This window comes from Ochotona princeps, chromosome 5, assembly GCF_030435755.1.
Source record: "Ochotona princeps isolate mOchPri1 chromosome 5, mOchPri1.hap1, whole genome shotgun sequence".
NCBI lineage: Eukaryota > Metazoa > Chordata > Mammalia > Lagomorpha > Ochotonidae > Ochotona > Ochotona princeps.
In genome coordinates this window covers 23,150,535-23,162,574 of record NC_080836.1, presented here as the reverse complement: position 1 = coordinate 23,162,574, position 12,040 = coordinate 23,150,535, and the positions used below count along the sequence as shown (strand labels likewise).

General features: G+C 39.0%; 1 long non-coding RNA gene across 1 annotated transcript in view; it reads left to right on the top strand.

The window, feature by feature from the left end:
• Positions 1–10,240, top strand: part of LOC131480363 (uncharacterized) — a 41,684-nt gene extending 31,444 nt beyond the window's left edge. Inside the window, exon 4 of the long non-coding RNA XR_009245435.1 lies at positions 10,139–10,240. This is a non-coding gene — a long non-coding RNA (uncharacterized LOC131480363). The remainder of the gene's footprint in view (positions 1–10,138) is intronic.
• The last annotated feature ends 1,800 nt before the right edge of the window (positions 10,241–12,040 follow it).

The window sequence follows — 12,040 nt, the reverse complement described above, 5'->3', positions numbered from 1 at the left end:
AGAAAATGTCTATATTGACAAATGAGGAAACCAAAGCATAAAGGTTAAATGTTTTCTTTGAAGTCACACGGTGACAGAACCATATTTAGGATTCAATTCCCTTGACTCCCAGACTCAGTTTCTGTTAAGAATTGTCTGGTCAGATTATTACTCTCTGAGAGCTATTCCCACCAGAAGTCTCATTTTTAATTAGCCATTTCATCCCTTTAAACTCCGCAGTGAGGCGAGCATTTACAAAATCATGCTGAGTGGAGGCAGTGAATACTGCTTGGACTGCACAAAGTGGCAAAAAGATACAAGGACAAAACCATGTAATGGGTTTTACCTGTGAGTCTTTGAGAGAAGGTAATGCTGCTTTTGATTCATCTTGACACCAAGTTATGTTCAAATTCAGTTTTTATCACCCGAGCCACTGGGTGACTTTTTCACAATCACACCAGCTCAGTCTCACATCAGTCTTCAAATAGTGAGTCTCTGTCCTAGGGCTTCATGGGCTGTCTGCCATGTTTGCAGATCTACAATCACAACTTTTATTTCAGTTCATGGAAGAGATCTTAATGAGGATCATGAGCCATACTTTACAAACGGGGATACGTAAGATGAAGTGATCTGTTCCATCAGGGTCATGGAACCAGTGAGGCTTCTTTAATCATTAGCTGATTTACTTGGTAAACATTTATCTGAAAATCTGTTTGGTTCTATGATCTATTCTGGGCACTAAAAATACAACAGTGGAAGGGGTGGAGATGGGGGACAAACAGATTAAGTTAATTGTTTGGAAGGAGTTTATATTCCAGTGGAAGAAGGCAGATAATGAGCAAAAGAAAAAATAAATATATCAACGTAATAATGGATAAATATATCAATATATTTATTTAATAATAAAGTGTTATATTATTATAATAATAAATATATTAACAGTTGACAATGCATAAGAGAAGATTAAAGCTGGAAGGAAGGGTTAAGAATTCTTGGGGCACTGGGAAGGTGATACTCACTTAGGGGACATGAAGGTGTAAGTAATGAGGTTATTTGGGGAAGGAAAATACAAGCCCTTAGCATAAGAGCATAATGATATGCTTACGTGTCTAGAGCCAGGTTATCTGGGTTCAGCAGTATAATGAGATTCAAGGTCATAGTAAATCCTTACAAGGTAGAATCTTATGGCAATAGGAAGGATTTCAGTTTTTACTCTGAGTGCATGAATGTGGAGAAATAGTAGGATTTTGGATATGGATGGAGAATGCATGGCTGGGTGCTAGAATAGAACCAGAGTGGCCCAGAACTAAAGACAGTGGTAGGAAATATAAAAACAGCGCTCATTCTAGATGTGTTTGCAAATGCAGCCAAAGAGGATTTGTTCTTGAAAAAGAAAGGTGATAAACTAAAGAGGACGGTATAGTTCTAGCCTGAGCAACTCAAAAGGTAGATTTGCAGTTAGCTAGCATGGCAAAGCCTGTACATTTGGTGCTAAACAGTTTAGATAAAAAAGAAAATGTAGTTTGAGATATCCATTCAAGTAATGATGCCAAAAAAGGCAATTGAATATAAATCTGGATATTGGGTAAGATAAGTGAGCTAGAAAATTTAGCTGTTGTTAGAGTACAGGTATTATATAAAACCACAATAAACTAAAGAGATGAGGGTAGATGGATAAAGGAAGGGTGTGCAGGGATTAAGCCCTGCGATACAATTGGTGTTTGAGTCTAGCAATGAATTTCAATGTTGTCAACAAAGCATGTACTGGAATACTGGATTGAGGTTGATATAATTGGTTTGACTCTACTTTGAGATACTGAAATCATAATTTTGCAAGAGGCTTTTATGAATTCAAAGTTCATTATAAAATAAGTTTGCTTCTAAAGTCAGGTATGTTAGGATATTATTCATATTCATGGTATGAAATGAGGGTACAATTTCCCAGGGATAAATATCCCTGACCCAAATTTCAGGGACAGAGACTAGTTTCTTCCTCATTATGTCTATGTGTCTCTTCCATGGAGACCACAGCCCACTGACCATTTTGCTTTCAGTGACTAAGTACTAGCCAAACAGTAGGTTTCTGTATCTGTAAATGTAGTGCTTTGTTGGGTGCTAGAATTTCAAATCATTGTGTTTTGTAATGATGGGATACTGGTAGAAGAAATCCTAGGATTGGTAAGATATAGACAGATGACGATCTGTAGAGAAGTCTTGGAAGTGGCTGAATTAAGTCAAAGAATATATCCTAGAAATGGGATAGGAATTCTTATAATGGAGGTGACTTTTCTCCCCAACTTAGCTTTATCAAATCATAGCTGCTTGTGAATGCATGTGTTTTGGCATTGAAGAAAAAGAGAGAAAAACATCAGGAAGATGGCATAGACATAAAAGTTTTTGCTTGTTGACTTGTCAAGTCAACAAAACATATATATTTTTAGAGCAAAACAAGAATTATAAAGAAGTAACTTCTTGGGTATCAACCATGTCATGGATTCTTTGCTGGTTTTTTAAAGCACACAAATGAAAGATGATTGACTCGCATTGTCATCATAGTTTTCCTTTACTTTCTTTAAGCTAGAAATATTCTGGTAGTAAAAACATTTTAAAACATTTTCTTTTTTTATCTAAACTGTTTAGCAGGAAGGGACACAAGGGCTTGGGCCATTTCTCCGGATTTCCCAGACATGTTAGCAGGGAATTGGATCAGAAGTAGAGTAGGCAAGACTTGTAGCAGTGCCCATATGAGATTACAGTGTTACAGGCAGCAGTTTAAACCTCCCCCTCACCCAGCTCCTATTCTATTTTTAAAATCATCTATAGCCATCAAATGCTTAATTCTATCATATATCTTACTTCAAAAACATACAAGGCAGTTTGCCAAAAAGAGAAAAAAGAGTTTAATTTCCATGTGTACTTTTCAGAATGCACTCAATCACTGTTTTGAATTCTTATCATGTTCCTCTGGGCATTTGGTAGGTAATGGTTTGTCTGTCAATGGCATTTGTATGTGTACATCTCTGTCAAAATTCCCAAAACACATTACCAGTGGTGAAACAAAGCCCTCAGAGGCATGCATATTTTACTGTAAGATAACATTGCTCTTTTAGCATTGTTTGCCATGTGTCTTTGAACATGTAGGAATTGTATTATCTCATTGTAGCAGAAGGCTTATATTTCCTCATGTAATTATGTGATGAAAGAGACTGAGGTTTAGAATGGACTATCTTGTGCTGTTTGTATTTTTAAATGACTGGCTTAATAACAATAGTTAGGTAACTGCAAGTAGCATGCTAAAAGAATAATATAAAATTACAGCTAATTTGATATTCAAAAGGATTTCCTAGAAAAAGTTCCTCTAATGATTAAATGAAATATAAAAAAATTATTTATTTATCTGAATGGCAAAGTTACAGAGAGAGAGGGAGAGACACGTTTTCATCTATTGATTCACTCCCCAAGTGTTTGCAACTGCTGGGGTGAACTAGAGTTTCTGGTAACCAATGGTGCAGAAACAGAAGCACTTGCACAGTCCTCTGCTACTTTCCCTAGTATCATAGCAGAGAGCTCGATTGGAAGTGGAACAGCTGGGACTTGAAAAGGAAGCCATGTGAGATTCCAGTGTGAAAGGTTATGGTTGTTATTGCCAGCCATAAATGGGACGATCTTGAATCAGTTAAATTTTTGAGTCTGTCTGAGGCAAATCTTTCTTCCTATAAAATGTGTGGAATTCTGAGTTAAACATTAGCATTTAATTTAACTTTAGTATTGTTGTTTCCTGTGTACTTCTTCTTTTTTTTTTTTTTTTTTAGAGATTTATTTGTTTACTTGAAAGGCAGAGTTACAGAGAGAAACAGAGAGACAGAGAGATTGATCATCCAGCTGTGGGTTCACTTTCCCAAATGGCTGCAATAGCAGGGCTGCACAACACTGGAGTCAGTATCCAGGAGCCTCTTCTGCATCTCACACATGGGTACAGGGGCCCAAGGCTTGGGCTATCCTCCACTGCTTTCTTTGGTGCCTGAGCAGGGAGCTGGATCAGTGCAGCAGCCAGGGCTTGACCTAGTGCCCGTATAGTATGGTGGCTTTACCTGCTATGTCACAAGGACAGCCCCAGGTTTCTCTTCTTTCCTGTGGCTGTAGCACCCTGCTTTTCTTTCAGGAATTACTTTCTGCCTACTGACTACAGTCTTGACTATTTCCCCGTTTCATCAGGCTAAGGGGTTGAAGAAATGAACTGGTCAGATGTTCCTGCCCAAGATTTGCATTTTTATAAAGGTAGGAAAACCACATCACATTCATTTTCAAGGGAGTGAGGTGCTAACACCATAGACTGGTTCCTACTTCATGGTGCTTGACACTTTTCTGAGCAAGATTTTGCAGTTGCTCCCTTTGATGATAAGCCACTCATGTGCTTTCAGTCGTTCTTTTTGTCACTTTTGAGGTTGTAAGTGCTAGGTTTCCTTGTGCACCTGATGATCTCCCACTCACATGCAAGGACTTGCACTCATCAGTCTGTGTGCCATCTTTCTAAGGGATTACACAGCACTGAACATTTTATAATAGTGTGGAGGTGTTAACTATTACTCCTTTCTACTGATGCATGTGTACTCTGTGTGACACATAGCAGATACTGAAGTTCCACCAGAATGTTTAGGAGACAGTCATCTTTCTTAATTAAAGAAAGCTATTGGACTCAAAATAGAAAAATTATACATTCTGGGGTTGATGTAGTGGCGTATCAGACTAATCCTCCTGCTATAGCTCTGGCAAGCTATATGGGCACTGGCTGCTCCAAATTCAATCTAACTCCTTATTGGTGGCACGGGAGAGTAGCAGTGGATGGGCCAGCTTTTTGGGTCCCTGCACCCATGTAGGGAATCTGGTCCAGTTCTGGCCTTGATGACCATTTGTGGAGTGAACCAGTAAATGGAGGATCTGTCTCTCTCTGTCTTCCTCTCTTTATCTCTCTTTCTAATTATGACTTTCAAATAAAACAAATATTTTTTTAAAGTAAACAAAGAAAGAGAACAAGGTATTCTAATGAGCCTCCCATAACGTTCACTTCATTTGGTGAGTTTCATTTTCGTTAAACAACAACAAAAAAGGCATTTTTATGGGTAGAGCACAATGCTAGACACATACTAATCTCACAAGTTTGTGCTTGGCAGTTTGAGAAAATTAGGCAAGTTTCATTGTCTTTGGTGAATTCTGTTCCTATAATTAGAAACTGAATCAATGCAAAGTCAGGCTGTGGAAATACAGAAATTTACTCCTGAAATGGCCACAATGACTGGAACTGATTTGATCTGAGACCAGGAGCCAGGAACTTCCCATATGGGTAAGGAGCCCAAGGCTTTGCGCCATCTTCCACTGTTTATTTAGGCCACAAGCAGGGAGCTGGATTGGAATTGGAGCAGCCGGGGCACAAAGTGGCACCTGTTTGAGATTCCATGCTTGGAGGTGGAGGATTAGCCAGTTGAGTCATTAGACAGGCCCTATTGTGGCCCATTGGTCTCTATTTCTAAAGCCTGGAAAAAATGAGACTCTGGTTTCATTTCTGGTGTTGGATGTTCTCAAATATTAATTTAATTTCCATGGACATAATTGTCCTTAACTGTGAGGTGAGGGTGAGGTTGCATGAAAACCAGACAAAAGGCTTATAAAGAATTCAAGGGCAAATGTGTTTCTAAACGAGAATCTTGTGAAACTAACGCATGATAAAATGTCAAACAAAGCAAATAAAAAAACAAGATAATCATGACACAGAAGGACTGGTATAATTTTCATAGATGACCCAAAATAAATAAAAACACCAAAAAACACATATAAAACAATGCTAATCATATGTGTATAAGAAAGACTTCCTGAAAAAGCAAGTTTATGAGGTGTGCAAACAATTTTAATGCCAGAAATAGCTTTACAACTGTGTAATAAGTTATAATTAGTATTTCTCAAACACCTACTATTTCCTAGGCTTTCTGCTGCTGTTGTTTTCTCCTTTAATCCCTCCAAACCCAGTGAACTGGATGTTGTCTTCTTTATTTTGTAGAGGAAAAATACTGATATTCAAAGAAATACAATTACCGGTTAAACCCAAAAATGATAAAACTGAGATTCAAATTTCTTGTGAATGCCCTTCTCACAGTAGTCTGGGCTTGGTCATGTGACGTGCTTTGGCCTATAGGATATTAACCAGCATGAAGTATGCTGAGGCTTACTAAGTGTTTGCACTCTGAAGGCTTGTTTTCTTTACAACACTTCCTTTTGGAAGCTAGAGACTTTCCATAACATGAGGCGCTCCAGCTGAGTCACCGTCCAGGCAGCTGGCTTCCGCTGGGCCCTTTAGCCAGTGGTCAGCTAGTTTAGGCCCTTTGGTGAGGCTCCAGGTCCCAAGAAGGAGAAAGAATCACTCTGATTGTGCATTCCCTAAATAGCTGATATACAGGATCAAATGTAAATAAAATGCTGTCACTTTATGACACCAAGTTCACAGTGATTTATTAGGCAACAGTAAAGAATTAATATTTAACTTGGTTTCAATCTAAAGTTTGAATACTCTTGACACTGCCACGCATTTTCAAAACACTGAACTTTCTTGCAGATCCTCAAAACCCAGTACCTTATTTTGCGAACATGTGAAAGGAACTTTTATTAGAGAGTAGAAAAAAATTAAAACAAAAACAAAAGAAACAAACAAAAAACCTCATTTCACTCCACACAAGATGTTAATATTTGTTGGGAAAGTTGTTAGATTAAAAATGGAGTCACTGGTGTCAAGCCCCAACAAAGCACAAATGAAGCTGAGAGGTTGAGAAGGAGGGCGCTCATGCACACATACCCATGATAAGAACTGTTACCAAAAGTCTCTGAAGGGCTCTTATTCACATATACCTATAATAAGTGCATTGCCAAGGACTTTCCAAACTGTAGCTTACTATGTGAGTCCCAAGGAAAGCAGGCCAGATACACAGGAACACCTGCTTGAGCAACTGTTGCCTTGAATGAACTCACCTAACTACAGCAGTGAGTCCCTGTAATCAGCGTTCTGTTTGTTTTAAAGCACATTATGTGTTTTGTGTTTGAAATTTCTGTTTGCCTCAACCTACTCAGATATGCCCTTAGTCAACCAGGGCGCTCATGATCCATATTCGCAATGCTTCTACTTATGCCCCAATTAACTCTGGTGAATTTCTGCTGTCTAGCTGGATATCATTAACACTTTGGTTCATGTACCTTCTTACATCTAAAGAAATACATTATTCTATCTTTTCTCACAAACTCTAAATGTGTTAATTCAGAAGACATTTAAAACTCACTTAAATCTCAACACAGGGAGAAGCTTTATATCTATTAGAACCTAATAAGATACATTTTTAAAAACAATTAAAAGCTAAGCAAAAGAAAATACTTTTTAATAACATGACACTATGAGTTCATTATTATTTGCCTGCATGTATGTGTGGGCACTCGCACACATTCTAAACAAAGTCTAAAAACACCTGATGAAAGTATGAACTTTAAATAAATATTTTTTTCTTGCAACATAAAGGATACTCCCTAAAGAGTTTTCTAAGAAAAACTGTGGGAGAAATAAAGTACAAACTCAGAGCAGGGAATCATTTGGTTTTTTTTTTATTAAGCTCTCAATTTTGATAATGAATCGCTGTTTATGAATGATAACACTGGAAGCATGCGCTTTTTCTCATTTTACTCTGTTTCAGATTTTTTCGTGAAATCTCTTTATAGCATTATAGAAATAAGTTGCTTTACCTTAAGTTATAGTCCTTTATTTGGAATTTTCTAGAACCCATCTCCATTGTAAACAATTTGAAATTCCTTCCTCCCACCCCGCCCGTGAGAGTGATGAACTCTTTTGTTTTTGCTTAGCAACTTTTTTGTTTCTCTTTATAGTAACATAGCTAGCATACGCAGCATAGCATAGCTAAGATATAAATTGATGTTGACTGATCAACATTGTCTTCTGCATTTAGGGAGATTTTTCAGTTCTATATTGGTAGACAATTTTTTAAGATTTATTTTTCTATTGAAGAGTCAGATTTACAGAGAGAAGGAGAGAGAGATCTTTCATCTACTGGTTCAGTCTCCAAATTGCCATAGTGGATATAGCTGAGCAGATCAGAAGCCAGGAGCAGGGAGCTTCATCAGGGCCTCTCACACAGGCGCAGGGGCCCTGGGACTGAGCCATCCTCCACTGCTCTACCAGGCATGGAGCTAGATCAGAAGTAAAGCAGCCAGGTTACGGACTGGCACTCATAGGGGATGCTGGTACCCGCAGGAGGAGGAGTAGCCTGTTGAGCCATTGTGCCCAGACCCTGCAGATATATTTTATTGCTTTCTTTATATTTTCTTTTCTAACATAGTATCTTATGTTAGATTCATTCAATTTTTCTTATCTGCCAGTTTCTCTCTAGTCTTTTAGATTCCTGCTACTTATTATCATTCTTTGTGTTCATTATTGTTGTCTATCCTTTTCTCTATGAGAGAAATCACATCATCAGTGAAGCCTGATTCATTTTCTTTGCTCTTTTTGATTAATTTGTTTTTTTTTTTTATCAATGTAGCCAGAATTAGTTTTTGTTTTTCCAGCTCAGGTAGGATCTTGGCAGAAAATAGAATTCACCATAGAAGCTTAGAGATGTTTAAAACAATAAGGTTCCCTTGTCAGTTGGGGAGGAGGTTAAGAAGGAACAGTGAGTGGATATTGAGTCCCAGAGACAGACTCCACTTAAACTGCTCCTTCCCACACGTGGCACTCCAGGACAAGGAGAGGAAAGGATGTGCCTGAAGTTTACTGGCACTGAGGGCCACCATGCAGCGGATGCCAGAGTCGGGGTAGGGGGACTTGTCTACCAATCTGAGATATGTAAGTCTGGGGCGGAAGTACCTCGGTCTTGCTCTTCTCCCACTGTCCGATCTTCCCAGTTGGAATTTCAAGGGCAGGAGCAGAAGTGATGAGTCTCAGGAATCAGTTCCTCTGAACCAAAGGAAGTCAGAGGTGGAAGAAAGGTGGGGTCAACAGTGGGTAGGTGGCCAGTGAGAACATCCAACAAGAAATGGTACCAGACATCCTGTTTCTGAAGGATTACAGACATATTAACTCTCGAAAGTCTCAGATATTTACTTCCTTCCACCGGAGTGTGTGTGTGAACATGTATATCTGCTAAGTTTCTATCACTGTCTTCAAAGTACCTTTATTATTCCTGATCAGAAGGGAAGATGCTAGATTAGTAAAGACTTATTTATTTATTGAAAAGCCAAATTTACAGAGAGAAGGAGAGGCAGAAAGAAAGATCTTCATCTGCTGATTCACTACCCAAGTGGCTGCAACAGCCAGAGCTGAACCAATCTGAGGCTAGGAGCCAGGAGCTTCTTTCAGGTCTCCCATGTGGGTGCAGGGTCCCAAGGCCTTAGGTCCTCCACTGCTTTCCCAGGCCACAAGCAGGGAGCTGGATGGGAAGTAGCACATCTGGGATATGGACTGGCGCCCATGTGGGATCCTGGCACTTGCAAAGTGAGGATGTTAGCCACTAGGCTATCATGCTGGGCCCAAAGATGCTATTTTTTGATGTTGTTTTTAAAGCAGGAAATAGGTGATATCCTAAGGAATCCCCTCAAAAAATGAAGTCGGCCACATTTCCCGAGTTCACAAGCTCTATATGGTTAGGAAAAAAGGAGTCCAAGGATTTTTATACCTAAAGAATAATGGTTTCCACCCTTTTTTATCTGTTTTTTTTTTCCCCTCAAATCTGCAAATTCTTTTATTCTTCTCATACCATTTTTGCTTTGCCAGCTCACTTCTTAGTTGATTTAAAAATTGAATTTATGTTCTTACTGAATGAGTCTATATCCTGAGGCTATTGTGAGATATTTCCATCTCATTTTAAGCTATAGTTTCTTGTTTTAAAGGAAACACTTCTGATTTGTATTTGTAAAATTATTAATTACAATTGGAAAAGCAGATTCACAGAGCCCCAAATGGATAACTAAACAGGAAGGCAATGAAATATCCAGAGATGTGAAGTTCCCAAGAGGCGTACACTAGGGTATGACCTGGCTGCACAACAGGTTATATTTGCTCCTGAATTTTCTCTGTAAGTTTTTCCTCATGTTTTCCTTTCTCTTTTCCAACCTGTAGACACTTGGATTTATGTTCAGGAATTTTTCCTCCCTGATCTTTGTGTACAGTTTGAGACTGGTGAAAATCACCACATTTCCACAGCTACTCGCCAGTGGAAAGGTAAGAATCCAAGCACTCTGTCATTCAGGAGCTGAAACTCTTGCTTGGGTGAATGCCCATGTGCACACCTATGCATTTACACAGCTTTTTAGGCTGTACCTGCTTGATACCAGTGACATATTTCTGTGCACTTGGAGTACTTTGATCATGTCTTGACCTTTGTATTGTCCCCAAGGTGACCTGGATCTCGTTGGCCTTGGGGACAGACATGCAGAGGTGGTGCAGCTCTCTGTACAGCTAGGACAAAGCGATCTTCCGGTGCATACGTGAGGGCGCCTGGGAGTGGCACTTGTGGTTTTTGTTGTGGTCCAGTGACGGGAGAAGGTTGAAGTTCATGGTGATGGTCTTATCGGCTCAGGACACACTCAAGATGTAAATGTGTTGAGACCAACTACAATTTTTTTAGTTGGGTTCTTATACTTTGTATTAGGTATTTCTCTATTTTGTCATATTTATTTAGTATAAATAAAATTTTGTTTTCTTAGAAACATTCAGAATGTTAACACAGCTACAACTTTTATTTTTTATTGATTTGCAATTGAAAAATGTTATTCAATTAAAGAACAATTACTTCATAAGAGCTGAGTTAGAGACAACAGAAGATGTAAAAACTACCATCTGCTGTGCTGTTTTCATTCTGGTCATACCCAGGTAATTCTCCATTAAAACAGTGTTGATGCCTTCTTCCCAGCATGGGAGATGTTTTTTCTCTCTCCCACAGGTGGTAGATTGAATACATGATTTCTATTTTCCTACAGCCTAGGATAATGGCAGGGGAAGGGACTACTTCATTTGGGGCAATGTATGCCATCTACATCTTTGTTGGAGTGCTTCGTCCTTTTCAAGGGTTTCTCAAAGCTTTCTGTGTTCTAGTTCTACAAAGACAGGTTGAGCTGTGTGCTTGATATCTGTTGTTGAAGAATGCTGGAGTCAAGAAGAGGTCAAGCACCGAAGAATTGAATAAGCTGACTTTCCTGTTTGAAGAAGATGCTGGGCTTAGATATGGAGCTTAGTGTTCTCTCAGAAGATAAACACTCTGTTATCTCTAACAAATGTGATGTGATTACATTCTTGTAGTGAGCGTATGAATTAAGGTAAAAGAATGACAGCCAAGAAGTTACGCATCATCTTAGAAACATGGGCGTCACATTAGAAACAAAAACTTAAAGGAGTTGGGTGGAAGTAGTTTTAAGCAATACAGTGAGAATGAGTCAGTGAAATGATCTAAGAAATAGCTTGCTTCATTCCATATACATTTCCATTAGAGCCAGAGGGAACTCCACAACAAACATTAGGCTATGCAGTTTGTTTTTTTTTTTACATCATTTTTCTCAAATTTTATTTATTTGAAAGGTAGAGTAACAGTCAGTGTAGGAGAGAGAGATGAGACAGGGAGAGAGAGATTGAAAAGTGAAAGACAAACAGAGATCTTTCATTCAGTGGCTCACTACCCAAATGAGAGCAAGCCAAGACTGGGCCAGGCCAACGTCAGGAACTTCTTCCGGGTCTCCCACATGGGTGCTTGAACCCAAGGACTTCTCCCATCTTCCACTGTCTTCCCAGGTACATTGACAGGAAGACGGATAGGAAGTGGAGCATCCAGGACTCGAACTAGCACCCCTGTGGGATGTTGGCACTGCAAGCAGAGGTTAGCAGGCTCTGCCACAACTCCAGTCCCTCACAGTTTCTTGTCACTGTGATTTGATTTTTTTTTGTCTAAACTTGATTTTTCTTTAGTTAAAAATATTGTAGGCTTTCTGTGTAAGGTGAGGGTTTTTTTGTTTGTTTGTTTGTTTTTCC